General features: G+C 38.9%; 1 long non-coding RNA gene across 3 annotated transcripts in view; it reads right to left on the bottom strand.

Annotated features, from left to right (window-relative positions):
• Window positions 1–9303, bottom strand: part of LOC116102289 — a 13380-nt gene extending 4077 nt beyond the window's left edge. For 2 of the 3 annotated variants that reach the window (XR_004123055.1, XR_004123053.1), the window contains exons 1-2: window positions 9225–9303; window positions 6426–6596 (exon numbers count right to left, since the gene is read on the bottom strand). This is a non-coding gene — a long non-coding RNA (uncharacterized LOC116102289). Of the gene's footprint in view, window positions 1–6425; window positions 6597–8569; window positions 8656–9224 lie in introns of all 3 variants that reach the window. The other variant, XR_004123054.1, reaches the window with a different exon arrangement.
• Window positions 9304–13089: the final 3786 nt, after the last annotated feature.

Here is a 13089-nt window from a genome sequence, read left to right as displayed (position 1 = left end):
CTCTCTCTCTCTCTCTCTCTCTATTTGTCTCTGTCTCTGTCTCTCTCTGCTCTCTGTCTGTGTGTATATGTGTATACATTAGTTTTTATGTGTCATAGTAAATGTGTATGTGTATTTATACATATTTTGCATTATAATCCTGATCATAACAATAAAATAAGACCTAGTGAAATTTAAGCTTTCTTTATGTAGACTTTTGAAAACAGATACCATTTTCACTTTAAATCTGTATCTGTGGATTTGTACATGTGGGTTGAGTGCCTGTCAGGGTGAGAAGAGTTTGTCAGATGCCCTAGATCTGGAGTCAGGTGATTGTGCAATGCCTACATCCCAGAAAGAGCAGTGGATACTGGTACACACTGCACCACCTTCCCAGATCTCCATTGTGTACTCTCATATATCAAAAGCACAAATGGTTTTTAGTTGAATGTGAGGAAGAAGTTTCTAACAGACCTGTTCCAAAATACATAGGTCTATCTTGGGATACAATAATGTTTGGGTCCTGGGATATTGAAAGAGATTGCACAATTATAAAAAATGCCTAGAACATCAACCCCAAAGTTCCCTGTTGTAAAGACCCTTTCTAATGCTGGCCAATGAAAAGCATGCCTGTAATCCCTGCAGTAGGACAGCAATAGCAGGTGAATCATGAGTTTGAGGCTATCTGACACTACATAGCCAAACTCTGTCAGAGTGATTAATCATTATGTTTTTGTATGCCATATTTGAGCATCCTCTCATGTCACCATCCAGAACATCATGGTGACTGTCACAGACTTGAGATGACTCAAATCCCACACACCTTAATCTGTGGGAATGTGTGTGTTTGTGTATGTGTGTGAGTGTGTGTGTGTGTATGTGTGTGCATGCATGTGTAAATGTGTGTGCATGCCCATGTATGTATCTCTCTGTATGTTTTATATATATATGAACATATGTATGCATGTATATATGTATGTATGTTTGTGGGGTGGTATTCATATCTGTGTATGTTCAATGCGTATTATGCATGTTACTTCTCTGTCATGTATATTGCATCTGGGTTGTATATGTTCACTCATGTGTATGGAAGGCATACTGTGGTCATATATGGTGCCCAGAAGAAAATACTGATGTATTGTCTATATAGGGTTTATTTAAAGATAGAATAGTATATTAGGAGTTCATAGCAATGAGAAATTGATTTTGTTATCTAACATATTTATAAGAGGTTAAGATAAAATTTTTTCCAACATGAACCACTATATGGATAAGGGTCTAGTGCACCCAAAGCTAGGCTACCTCACCTGCCACAGGGTGAATATGGGACAGATTGTAATTCTAAAACTTACAAACCAACTGCAGAAGAGAAACATCTCAATGGTCTCAGGCATCAGCCTACATTTTTTCAGTCTATTCAGTGTTGCCCTGGGAGCCAAATGAATTTCTGAAGACTTCAGAAAATTTTCTGACCCAAAAGAAACTTACTTACTTTTGGATTGACTTTAATCTGAGATGAGTCTACCACCAATACAAACAACATGATGTGATGTCTCCCTACATGAGATGCTTTACTATAGTTTCATACCCCAACATCACAGAAAACTGAAGATAATATGTCCAGGAAAATATCCTAGTGACGGGTTTTACTACTAGACTCCCAGAAGAACATTTGAAGATGCTGTTTGAGGATTATACCATTAAAATGGTGACTGTTGTACATTGATGTTCACTGCACATAGAGTCTGCAGTGCATCCTAAATGTGAAAAGAACTTTGGGAACACCTCTCAAATCCTGGAAGACCAGAGGAGATGAATACAGCCCTATGGAAGGTGTCACATTTATATCATAAATAGCATGAGGAAGACTTCCTCCACTCTTCATGCACCATGTCAGCTGCTCCAGTTTGTCCAGTCCTGCAACCAAGTTGTCCTGATGGCCATACTCCTGCCTGCCCATTTTGGCCACAAAACACAACAAAATACACAAGGGAAATCTGTCTGGCATAGAGACAGAAATGTGCTTGCCTGAACATGATTCCTCCAGCATGTGATTTCCCTGAATTTTTAAAGACCTGACCACTGACCACTGAGGCTAGGGCTTGCCTTCACCTCACACAGTAACTGTCTTGAACAAGGTATGACAGGACAAACTCACTGTTGGTGACAGACTGGCAGAAAGAAGCTCACTACAACCTGTGGGTGAATGACTATTATCTTCAATGCCTCTGTCTTTGGACCCGTGCAGAAGTGAAGCTACTCAAAACACATCACAAATTTCACAAGATCCCTTATTTTAATTATATAAATTGTATTTTCAGACAGAATTGTAGCATTCTAAAAGTGCTATTTTAATTGTACAGTAAAAGTTCCCCATGAGCATGCTAAATGAGAGTTGTGGATGCCAGCAAACAGGACTGGCAGGTGATGGTGAGCAACCTTGTCCTAGTTATTTATTTCTCTCTCATTTCTCTCTTTTCTGTCTCCCTTGTTTTTCCTTGTGACTGGATCTCTGTGTGAAGCAAAGTCTCTATTGAAGTCCTGAAAGTCCCTATGCAGTCCAGGCTGACATGAAACTTAGAAAAAAAGCATCTGCTCCTGCCTCCCAGGTGCTGGGATTAAAGACTTTTTGATTACTAAGGCTGTAAAAGTTAACACTTATCCTTTGACATTGACTCAACACTTGCTCTCAATCATTCGAAGAGTAAAGAAGCCTATGCACCAATATATCCCCATTTGAAAGTAGTCTATAATGTATCTTGATCATATTACTCCTCGCTGCCCTCTTGCATGCTCCTCCAAGCCCATCTGAAACCCCAATTCTAAAACGAGAATAATCTTTCCTACTATCATGTCTTGTTTAAATGTCATGCCTTGTTTAAATGTACATTTATTCTCTCTCTCTCTCTCTCTCTCTCTCTCTCTCTCTCTCTCTCTCTCTCTCTCTCTCGTGTGTATGTGTGTGTGTGTGTGTGTGTGTGTGTGTGTTTGTGTTTGTGTTTCTGTATATGTGTTTACTTTGTGTTACTATGTGAGAGTACATATGCTAGAGGTTCTCTGGAGTTCAGGAGCACATGCAGACATCAGGTATTCTCTACTACTATGTGCAATCCCATAATCAAACTCTGCTTGTCAGGCATGGTGGCAATGGCCTTGGCTCTGGAAGCCAAGTGACCTGCACCATTAAAAAAAAAAAACCCTACTGTGTTTATCAGGGTGTCTTGCATATATTCTTGTGACATCCTATGGATCCTGGGCAAATTCCCATTCTCTATACCCTAAAGAAAAATGACTCCTCATAACCAAGAACAGTTGCTACTAGTAGCTCTTCTGCTAAGTCTGGAGCAGGAGCTTCTTTGATGTGTATGATGGAATACTGAAAGTGTTTCACTTTTTAAAGCTGTAGTGGAAGGAAACACAGCTGCTGGGCTTTTATGAGTGCAATGGCTTTTCCTGGCCCGAACAGAGGTTTACACAGCTCTCCTCCCCATCCTCCACCTTTTATACTGTTTCTGGGTCATGTTACATCATGCCTCTTGAGTGGTGAGGTGTGGTGTGTATCTGTGTGATATAAATGTCTCATTTGTGGCCAAACACTCAACATATGCTCTCAACAACTTGAGGAGTAAATAAGTCTGTGCATTAACAGATCCCGATGCAAAAGGAGTTTCTCTGACAAATGGGAAAAGCAGCACTAATCTATGAATATAAATATATTCAGGAAACAGTTTGACAACATGTCCAAAATCACAGTAGTATGTCTCCTCATGATCTATTATATACCAGTGTGTGGGTTTAGGACCAGATTTAGAGCTCCAGGCATGGATTCCATCCTGTGAAGTGGCCTAAAACTCAACCAGAAAGTGTTGTTTACTGTTATAGCAGTAGTGTCATGATTGCATCTGTAGGCATATCCTCCCGAGCAGGTCAGGATGATAACATATAAAATCCACTATTGGCCAGAACATGACTTTTCTCTCAGCACTAGGCAAAGCACCACACTGCACAGAGAAAGCTAGGCAACAGGGAGGAAGTTGGACAGTCTCAGATAATTTCTCTAGGTGCCAAGCAAGACCAAACTGTGGTGTCTTACAAACTACTTCTGGCATGTAACCAAGAGAAATAGTCCTAGCTTTTATTGTTTATGCAGTTTCAGGCTTCCCTGAATAAAAGTACATAGTGGGTTTCTAACAGCTGGGACTGAATTTTTCACTCATAATCAATAGCTGCTGAAAGTAGCTTCAAGTGTTCTCTCCCATGGGTCTTCCCTTTTACTTAAGATTCAAGGTCTTCAGATTGGGCACTGAAGCCTTTTCAGAGTCTCAGGTTACCTACAATGTAATAGTTCAATTGCCTAGACAGCCAGCCTCCTAAATTAATCTGTTGACTCTTTGGTCCTAGTACCTGGCCTAGGCTGATGTAAAGCTGAAAGCAATACTAAACTTTTATTTATGAACTGAGCTGGCTATTTCCAAGATTATCTAGAAGTTTGTGATGTTAGCAAGACAGGAATGAATATCATGTGTACAGAATGATTCCTACTGGATCCTCAAGTGCAGCCAGGGCCTCACTAACCATTGCTATCTGAGAATAATGAGCTCTCACATATTTTCACAAATCAACTCTCAGCTAATGGATCATACGTGGAAGCCATAGTGATGGCTACTCCATCGCTACAATGCAAGGTTTTCTAACCACTGGCTCCTTGGATGTCTCTGGCTACCTGAGTACAGGCAGTGATTATGTAAGTGTCCTTTTTGCAATGCTTACATTCCATTGCGTGTCTGTTCCAGAAACCCTCTTTTTCTTCATTTCTACTATATCCTTCCCTATTATGCTCTCCTTTTTTTATTGCTTACTGGTCTAAGTGAAGGCAGACATTATGTCTTTTCATATCACATCTTGCCCTGTACACACACACACAACCCAACGCTCAGCCCAACATTCTGGAGGCTAGTGCAGAGTTTTAATAGGGGCGTTTCTATTAGCAAAAGACTAGGCAGAGGGGCCAGGTCATCACTTGTAAATGTTCCTAGATCAAAAGATGAGGAGGAAACAAAACATTCTGATTGCCAATTCTCTCCAGAGCACCACTTACTTTAACAGTGCATGGGGCTCCAGACAAGGCTCAGTACTAAAAAGAATCCCATTCAACCTGTAGATCATATTTGATCTTAGCACCCATATGTTGGCTCATAAGGATCTGTACTCTAGTTCTAATTCTATCTGGCAAACTTGGCTCTCATCAGGAATGCACATACCTACAAGTAGACCAAACATTCTCACACACAAAGTCTTCTAAAAAAGCAAGAAAAATAGAAATCCATACACATAACTCTATAACCTTGTACCTCCTCATGAGCCTCCCTAGGTTTGCTCAGTCTTGTGGCAGATCCCTCAAGGGAGGTGGGGTGGGGGCTAAGGTAGAGAAACCATGGGGAAGTAGAGAGTTTGGAGTTCTAGTGAAAGCTTAATGTGACTGAAAACCCCAAGGCAGCAAGAGATGGAGAACATGAAAGATTTTAGCCAGGTGCATATGGACTTTCTCCTCAGCCATTAGCTCTCCCTGATTTGAATCAGAGAAAGCATAATAGCATTCATGATGTATACACTGAATGAGCTTTCTGGGAAGATGGTGGCCCTGCAAGTTGATGACCTGAAGGAGAATATAGGAGATAGGAAACCTTGCCAATCTTCTTATTGGTTATTGCCCTGAGCACAGGCTCCTCAGAACTTGCTCTGGGAGTTTAGTCTGATTGGGATAAACTTTATGTACATATGATCTTGGCTGAGTTAAATGTCAAAATTAAACAGTGTCTGAAGGTACATGGGATGAGGAAATTCAGCAGTGAGTAAGGAACAAATGTGCTGGGCTTCATGAGGTTTTAGGTAGAAGTTTGCAATATCTTTCCTTTCATTTTCACTAAGGTTCAAGGTAATTAGATAATTCATCCAGGAGAAAAATGCAAAAGTTTTATAGGTATGCTGGCTTGCATCTGAAATCTTGATACTTGGGTTATGGGCAGAAATACATCCTTATTTCTAGCCTGTTTGGATTACATAGTGAGTCCTGGTCTCAAATAAAGCCAATTCTAGAGAGATGAGGCACCTGCTGATATGTTGGTGCTTCTCCATCAACAAGCAAAGAACCTCTCAGGTGCTTTCCTTAACACAGGTAACAATAGAGCTGCTTCTCCTCCCTGCTGCTGGTATTTTCCTGTTAGCACAGTAAGTGGCATTTTTAGTTTATGAGATGTGAAGTGTAATGACATTTCTGAATGACAATCATTGCTCACAACTTGGGTCAATTCACTGCACTCCCTGTCTACTTACCTTTCAATGGTCAAAAGAGATTCAGAGGGAGCCAATGAATGAAGCTCTCTACAGACTGACTGGAGCCACCTGAGGAGACAGAGATTCTAAGCTGAATAAGGGAAATGGCATACCTGTTGCTTACTGTTGAGTGCCTCTTCCTTATCTGCCTTGTGAGAGCTCCATGAATCTACCTCCATCTGTGACATAGGATTCTTGATAGATGTACTGGGATATACTACTGGCCACCACATTGGTTGTACAGTTGGCATTCCAGGAGCCTTAACCATTTTATCCAGAGATATCTGAAAGAGAGAACATGATTGGACAGCAGTTGTGGTCCCACACATTATGATGGAAATCCACAAAAAGGAGGAAGCAATAGATGCCATAGTTATGAACTAACACCCAAGCCTGGTTTTATGGAGACAAGGGACAGTTTCTTAAGTGCACAGTAGAGAAAATGGTCATACAGTTACAAAAAATCCTGTTGAAGTATGTGTGTATACAGGTGCCTTTACACCACAGGAGGTTTCTACACTTGTGTGTGATATATGAGTACGTACACAGGTGAGGGTCTGCATGAGTGTGAGCATATGCTTGTAGGTGTGAGCATTCATACATGTGTACTTGAATCTTGTGTGCATTCCTTGCCTCTATGCATACAGCACACCAAATAAGGCAAAGAGCTTGTTGTCACGGGCTCTACTGCTGCCCTGGGAATCTTTTACCACAGCTCAAAGGGCAATCAAGCAAGAGAGAGATGTGAGAAGTTTGGGCTGCACTTGGAAGGAAGAGGGTTGATGGTCTTCAGAAGAGGGATAGAAGCTTCTCTGGATTCTCTCTGTAGGAAAATGCTGCAAGTGTCTATTTCTCTGATTATTCCTCCATCCACTCAAAGCATTACATACTATTTTGGAGGTTTGCCTTGTTGTGGGCACAGGTGAAAGCAGGGCTTTTCACAGACAAGATTTCAGCATAAGTAAGAGAGACTTCTGTATAGGTCAAAGCTGTAGGCATTTTGATGGGATAGTCTCTCAACCAGCTCATTTAAACTTACTTCAAGTTGTCCAACAATCTATCTACACATGTGGCTCTCACTATCTGTTTACTATCTTCTGCTTCCATCAGTATTTTTTTTTTTTGATACTCCTGCATCTGCTTTTGTCCCTTCTCTCTCCTAGCTTGGTTGAACCCAGTACTTTCTGCCTCAATTACTGGCTGTCGGATATTTATTATTAGCAATCAGCATTAAGACAGTGCCAGAACATCTCGTGGGTTGCCTTCAGGCAATGACATTCATGTTTTGAGCAGATGGGAAAGGAAAAATTTACAAATTTTACTGAAACCCAGTCATAGGTCATAGAAATACAATATTAAAACTCTCCCATCACTTAACACTTTGTTAATACAGAATTATCAATGAAAATACAAAGAAACACCTTCATACAAAATGAGGAATGTCACCCAACAATGGGTGGATATGTGCACAGCATGCAGATGTGGTCAGAAAACAAACTCAGATGTTGCTTTTACATTTCCTTCCACTTTCACAGTTGTGAGCCAGTTAATGAAGTGCTAGAAACTAAAGTCCAATCTTCTGCAACAGCAATACATGCTCTTAGTCACTAAAGCATCTCTCTATCCCTCATTAAAGATACTTAACATTTGTTTGTTTGTTTGTTTGTTTGTTTGTTATGGGGCAGTAAAGGCATGAAGTGTGGAGGTAAGAGGACAATTTCATGAAGGGGGTTCTCTTCTTTCATCTTTATATTGTATTTGAGAATGAAATTCCCTCAGGCTGCCAAACAGTAAAACAGCACAATAAAGTAGGCCTTGGCAAACCAACAGAAGAAAAAGAGCTTAAGAGAAGACACAAGAATCTGAGACACATTCTTACACATTCAGAAGTCCCCTAAAAATACTAAACTGAAAGCTGTGTTTGTGGAGAACTTGTTTACAAACCCCTGTATGCCCTATGGTTGCTGCCTCAGTGTCTATGAGTACATATACGCTTAGATCTGTTGACTTAAGAGGGCTTTGTTCTGCTTGTGTCCAGTCTCTCCTCTGGCAATTACACTATTTATACTTCAGTGTTCCCTGAGCCCTGAGCAGAGGTATTTAATGGAGATATCCCATTTGGAGTTATGTGCTGCTTTCTCTCTCTCTCTCTCTCTCTCTCTCTCTCTCTCTCTCTCTCTCTCTCTCTCTCTCTCTCTCGCTTTCTATCTCCTTTTGTCTGTCTGTCTGCTGTCTTTCTGCCTGCCTGCCTGCCTACCTGCACAATGTCTGTCTGTAGGTCTCTGAATTTGTTCCCATCAGCTGCAGGAGAAATCTTCTCTGATGGTTGAATAAGGCACTGATCTATGAGTACAGCAGAATATCATAAGAAGCATTTATATTGTTACTTTTAGGATTGATATTAACTTAAGTATTTTGGATATTTAGTTTTAGTTTCTTGGCCACTTAAGCAGTGTCAGATATGTGTGTAAAATCCCTTGAGGCACATAACTGGCTAAGCCCCTCCCCCGAGCACTTCTAACTGCCAAGTTCCACACAGAGAACATTGTAACTGCCCTACAGGCCAGCCTCAGCCCTCCTCCCCATCCCCACTTCATCCTTACAGAGTAACCCAAGCACAGTCGAAATCCCACCAATCCCCACACTGAAAAACTTTGTGTCCAACCCCAAGAACAGATATAATTCCCTTTCTTCTACTCAGTTCTTTGCTCCTTTTCAATTGAGCCAAGGCAGCCACCCCTGTAGAAGTTAAGTTTAGTTCTTCCACCCAGTCTCATGCCCTGAGGAATAAGACTCAAACTCAAAATACATTTACAAATACCTTAGTCATAGAGCTAGGCTCGTTTCTGGCTAGATTGTAGCAAAAATTAACCAATTTATTGTAATCTACATTCGGCCATGTGTCTAGTTACCTGTGCTCAGGTACAATTTGCCTGTCTTGCCACATTTTCCCAGGCGAATCTTTCACCTGGCACTCTCCCAGAATCCTTTCTGCCCCTATATGTCCCACCTCCTAATTTCTGCCTAACCTATAGGCCCTCAGATTTTTATTGACAGGTTCCTCATCCATACAGACACAAAATATTATCTCGACATACCCCTCTGGGTTTTCCCTCCCAATAAATCTATTATGTAAGATTTCTTGGGCTATGTGACTCTGTAGTATTCCTTGCCTTCCAATTGCCAGGATATCTTTCTATCCTGGCTATAGAGTGGGTTCCATCTCATATGACATGGCCTGAACACAAATTGTTTGGTTACTACCACATCTTTTGTGTCACCATTGCAGTAGCATATTATGCAGTCAGGATATTAAAAATAATTTTAACAATTTTTTGAGCATAAGTGTTTTGCCTGAATGTGAGTGTGCACCGTGTATGTCTATTGGCTACAGAGGTCAGAAGGTCATTTCTCTTGGAAATGTAAGAAGTTAGATCCAGTTGTGAGCCATCCTATAAGACCTGGAAATGAAACCTGGGTCTTCTAGAATAACAGCCAATGCTCTTAATCATGAAACAAAAACTCCCGACCTGACTCTATTTTCTTTCTGAATCAACTGAAAGATACTTGAGGCATAAGAAATCATATTTTCATTTAAACAGAATATCTGTGCTTTCTTGTATTGGACCTTACAGATAGAAAAACATGAGTATATGAGTTGCCCCAAATTAGGAGTCATAATAACAACCATAGGAGATAATTCTATTTAACTATGCCATTGATGCTCTTCTTACTGTGTTCTATACCACTTACTAATTTTAGTGAATTGTTCACTACATGGAGAAATTTGCTAATTCTTACTTTTCAGGAGGAATGGAAATAATAGTAAATTGAGATATATTTGAAAGACATTTACTATGAATTGGAAAATGGTTTCAGGATTCCATTATCATTAAACTATTCTTGGCTCCAACATGATGAATGCAGCAGAGTCCTTCCCTTGATTTCACAGTTTATGATTTTGCTAATATAACAAAATATAACTATTTTAACTAAGTGTAGAATCCAGAATATCAGCTGCTAATCATGAAGCAACTACTTCATAAGCACATATCTTGGTTATGATTGAGATTGATTGATGCCAGGACTGAGACTGCTTAGAGCATGTTTGCATAGCATGCATTCTATTGTTATTCTGCTAAATGAATGACATTATCCTTGTTCATAAAGAGGGAAACTTCACTTTGTGAACAGACTCAAAATCACAACTTGAAATATAGGCTTCTTCAGATACAACAGCCAGGATATAAAACAGGGAGGGAAGGGGAAAGAGAGAGAAAAGAGGTTAGAAATTCTTTCCTCTGGAATAGGCAGTAGTCAGGGAAACATATTCTATTAATTGACAAAAATAGTTTGATCTGTGATCCAGTTGGCCTTAAGTGGTGGATTCATGTCAACTCCCTGAAGGTTATATAAAATATTTAGGAGAATAATGTTCTAATCTATATTTAGAAGACAACCAAAGGAAATTTAAACATTAGAACTTGTTGTTGATGAAGATGATGATGATGATGATGATGATGATGATGATGATGATAATAATAATAATAATAATAATAATAATAATAATAATAATAATTCTTTACCAGGGCTACATTGATTAATGTTAAAATTTTGAAGAGGAAATCTGTAACCTTAAGTCACTTTCTTAGACCTTTATAACTTTCACTTACATACCTTAATACAAAGTTTTTGACCGTCACTAATTACTTAAGCTTTTATTTCTCAGAACTTTATAATTTGTATTTACATATCTTAAGCTACTTTTTAGACTCTCACAACTTAAGGGTTAACCTTTTTTCAACCTATCATTTATCATGAAATCCTGATGGCTGATTACTGAGAGCAGTCCTTGCATAGCAAGTTCTTTAAATATAAGGAAAGTAAAAAAGTTACCTTGAAACATGTTTTGTGAGTTTGTTTCTTTAAGAGAGAAGTATGTTAGCAAGGTATACTGTGTTTTTCTTTCTCAGCAAGAGGCTTATACGTTCTAGAAAAGTACAGCCTGAGGCCTGAGTTAAATGACTTAACAAGACAACTGTGGCCTTTGGAAAAGAGCTAATGTGTTTGCCCTGGTAAAACTACAGTTAGTAAGTCAATATTAAAAAGAATTTGAGAAGGATAAATTATAGCAGTAAGTATAATCCAAATGGCCTCTATACCCACTAAAATTACAGAGACTTTCTGGCTACCTAGATATTTGTCCTGGCTCCCATGAGAGCATTACATCTTCTGCTGCTTCTCAAGACAGCATTGGCTTCAGCTGTCAGAACAAGAAGGTCTGAGAGATCTCCCTGTTGAGAAGGTCCTTGGGAAAACTGATCTTACTTTGACAAGGCGGAATCAACCAAACAATGTCCACAGTTTGGGTAGAGCCCTGGTGGAGGTAAAGTCATGGGCATATTTCTGTTTAGTGGTTAGTACATTACCACAATCTAGGTGTAGTGTTTGCCATAAACATTTGTCTCTCTTCAAAACCTCAGAGTTGCCTCAGGGAACTGGCATTTCTGTTTATAATGGGAAAGTTTTTCATTAAATATTATAAATGTTATATTCAGTGATTAAATCTCTGAAGAGTTTGAGGATCATTTATTAAGTAAACATGATTTTAAAATAAACTTTACTTATTTTGGTTACTAGCTTTAGGATTAACCTTGAAGACATATACAGGAAGCTAAATAAAGTTTGTCAGTCATAGGAATTTTATAACAGTTTACAGACTGGTAGGGTTCATAAGAGTGGGATTTGACAGTTTTATCCCTGTTAAACTTGGGACTCAATATTTTGAGTTGAAGATTTAGATTGAAGGTCCTTTGTCATCAACATAAAATGTTTAACCAGAGCCTGGGAACTTCTCTTATCCTTTGTATAGTGCAACATTATAGAAAATCACAGTTACTTGTATGATTCTGGTTACCCAAACAGCTAAAGCTTAATAAAGTGAGCAAAGCAAAGCAGAAAGACATCTACAGTTAAGTCAGTCACTCTTAAGTGAGTAGACCTTAGGAATTTATCAACCTTATTTATCAAATATTCCTTGTTCCTTATTAAAGCTTAAAAGCCTTATATTTAACATCATTAGCAAAGAGATAAGTAATTTTATGAAATATCTAAGGCAGCTTTTGTTAACTTGAATCATGTCTTTAGGAATTTGTCATAATATAAAAAACCCGCCATTTTAATTCGAATATTTTGGATACTTGTTATTGCTCCTTTAGTCTAAAACGGTATTGCCTTAGATGTCTTATACTATATAGTTATCTTAAAATGGTGATAAAATCAATTGGAATGTACACTTTAATCTTAGTAAAGATGGCTGCCAACCATATTGTTGCTATTTATTGGTAAATCTGTTTTTTAAACAAGAGTTGAATCCAAGTTTCATATAAAGTACATTTTAAATAAGAGTTTAAATATTGTTGCATATTAATATTACATATGCATAGATTTTTAACTGTGAGTCTTTTGTTACAATTTGAAGCTAAATTTTGTAGTAAATGTCTGCTCTTTAATTAATTAATTAATTTACTTTACACTTTGACAGAAGTTTCTTCTCTCTCCTCTCTTCCAAGTTCTTCCCAGTCATCTTCCTCTACCTCATTCAGTCTCCCTTCATTCCTCTTCAGAAAAGGGAAGGCTTCCCATGGATATCATCCAGCCATGGCTTACCAAGCTGCAGGCTCCTGTCTGTAAGTATGGCAAAGTACCATTGATAATGTCTGGGGTGGGATTCCTTATGTAGACCAGTCATTGGTCGAGCGCTGTTTAAATGTCTGT

This window comes from Mastomys coucha, unplaced genomic scaffold, assembly GCF_008632895.1.
Source record: "Mastomys coucha isolate ucsf_1 unplaced genomic scaffold, UCSF_Mcou_1 pScaffold21, whole genome shotgun sequence".
NCBI lineage: Eukaryota > Metazoa > Chordata > Mammalia > Rodentia > Muridae > Mastomys > Mastomys coucha.
The sequence above is the reverse complement of the archived record's forward strand: the minus strand, read 5'-3'. Positions and strand labels throughout refer to the sequence as shown.